This window comes from Marmota marmota, unplaced genomic scaffold (assembly GCF_001458135.2).
Source record: "Marmota marmota marmota unplaced genomic scaffold, marMar, whole genome shotgun sequence".
Classification (NCBI taxonomy): Eukaryota; Metazoa; Chordata; class Mammalia; order Rodentia; family Sciuridae; genus Marmota; species Marmota marmota.
This window is the reverse complement of record NW_025999875.1, coordinates 180229-182497: the sequence shown is the minus strand read 5'-3', so window position 1 is coordinate 182497 and position 2269 is coordinate 180229. Positions and strand designations below refer to the sequence as shown.

At 41.2% G+C, this 2269-nt stretch overlaps 1 protein-coding gene across 1 annotated transcript in view; it reads right to left on the bottom strand.

Moving 5' to 3' along the window:
* Nucleotides 1–1508: 1508 nt before the first annotated feature.
* LOC107160568 (H-2 class I histocompatibility antigen, Q10 alpha chain-like) overlaps nt 1509–2269 on the bottom strand; it is a 25590-nt gene continuing 24829 nt past the window's right edge. Inside the window, exon 5 of the mRNA XM_048786653.1 lies at nt 1509–1884. The gene's annotated coding sequence lies outside the window, so the exon portion shown is untranslated. The remainder of the gene's footprint in view (nt 1885–2269) is intronic.

Genomic DNA, 2269 nt, shown 5'->3' with positions numbered 1-2269 from the left:
ATCTTGTTTTCTGCTATTATTAGATAAAAAATATTTACCTTCCATGTTATAAAGATGAAATCAAAAATATATTCTCCCTGGGAATCAGTGAAAGTCTGTCAGCTACTCAACTGATAGGGGGTTAATATCCAGAATATATAACACAGACAACAATATACCCCCAAAACAACCTATTCCAATAAATGGGCAAAAGAACTGAGGAGACATTTTTCAAAAGAAGAAAATGAATGAACAACAAACATATAAACAAATGTTCAACATCTCTAGCAATCAGAGAAATGCTACAATAAGGGCTAATATCACTCCAATTGGAATGGTAATGAGCAAGTATACAAACAACAATAAATGCTGGCAAGGTTGTGTGGATAAAGGAACATTTGTACATCCTTGGAAACAATGAATACTAGTATGTTCACTCTGCAAAGCAGTTTGAATATTCCTAAAAAATTCTAGGGATCAAACCACAATAGAACCAAGATATTTCACTCCTGGTTGTTTTTTAAAAGAACTAAAATCAGCATACTATACTGATATAGCTACTTCAAGTTTATAGTAGTCCAATTCTTAATGACTATGTTATAAAATCAACCCAGATGCCCACTGATGGATGAAAAGATTAAGAAATTGTTGTATGTCATTCTACTCACCCATAAAGAATAATTAAATTATGGAATTTGCTAGTTAATTGGTGGAAATGGAGAATATCATGTTAAGTGAAAAAAGACAAACTCAGAAACTCAAGGGTTGAATGTATTCTCTAATATGTGGAAGCTAGGGTAAAATGAAGAAAAGGAGGAAGGAAGGATAGGATATCAAAAAGATACAGGGAAGATCAGTAGTGTAGTAGGAGAAGATTGAGGGGCCAAGTAGAAGGATAACAAAGGAGAGTCAACAAATAATGAACTCTTCAAAAACTATGTCATGTACATATATAAATATACCACAAAAAAAGTCATCTTTCTGTTTAAGTAAAAAGAACCAATCAAAACTAAATAAATAGAGAAAGGAGCATATGTCTATCAGAGTAGAGGAAAGAGAACAATGGAGGACAGGAAGGACAGACGGTGAGAGGGTCAGGAAAGGAATTGAATCTTGAACTGAAATCAAATTCCATGCATGTATAATTTTGTTGGGATAAACCCGACAAAACTACTAAGTATAACAATGACTATATACACTACTATGCATTCAACTTCTATGTATAACTATTACAATCTAATAAAAATAAGATCATAACATATATCCTCAGTTTTAATGCTAATTCTGGGACCCTAATGAACATCTGGTTTTCAAGATTCTTTTAATCTTATGCCATTTTAGTTGCTACTTAAAACAATTTATAAATGGAGGTTGAGGCCTAGGATCGGGTTTGTACTCACCAACTCACAGTCGGTGACAGAGCTTGCTCGGCCTGCAAATTCGCGCGCCACCCGCCCAGTCCCACGACAAGCGCAACACCCCTACCCCCATCACCAAGTCTCGCCCAACACCTTAGCATGTACCTGGAGAGGCGGACAGTATCATGTCCGGGAACTGCGGAGTAGTAGCGATCTGGGTTACCCATCCGTTGTGGCCCTTGAGGGTACCACGAAGGGTCATCTGTTCAGTCATGGCAGCGGCGGGTGGAGATGTCGCCGCAGCAACGAGGATGGCACCGGACAGCTCAGAGAGAGAGACAAGCACTGCGGCCACCGAGCCGCAGCCCTGCAAAGGAAAAGAAAGCGCTTTCCCCCGCCGGAACCGGAAATACCCGCCCGGTCCAGCAAAATGGCGGCCCCCATGGTTCAGTTCTACTCAAGATGGCGACGTCCAGTAGTAGGAAGAACGAGGTTCAATCACTCATCGTGGTGTCTTCCGCCACGCAATAGCGCTCTACCAATAGTTCTGAAACAGACAACATCATTATCTATTAAAAAAAAGCTTCTAAAACTATGATTAGAACGCTATATACAAGCAAAAAAGGGGAAGTGTACGGCTATTCCCATAAGGCTATCCTAGCTACTTCTCAGCTCCTACGTGGCGTAGCTCGAGCTCCGCCCCTTCCTTCCGCTTGGTTCTGTTGAAGGCAAAGCTGATGGAGTTTGAGTTTGCCATTGTAAACAGGGAGAGTGAAAAATACGGTACTTAAACTTTTGTTTGTTTTAAACCATGCTTAATAGGTTAAACAGGTGTCTGGCAGGCTGCGGCCGCCGCTAGGCTGCTGCCATGGGGAGCCGTTGAGAGTGGGGCCTTCTTCGCTCCGTCGCGCTTCTCCGGCTGCCAGCGGGGT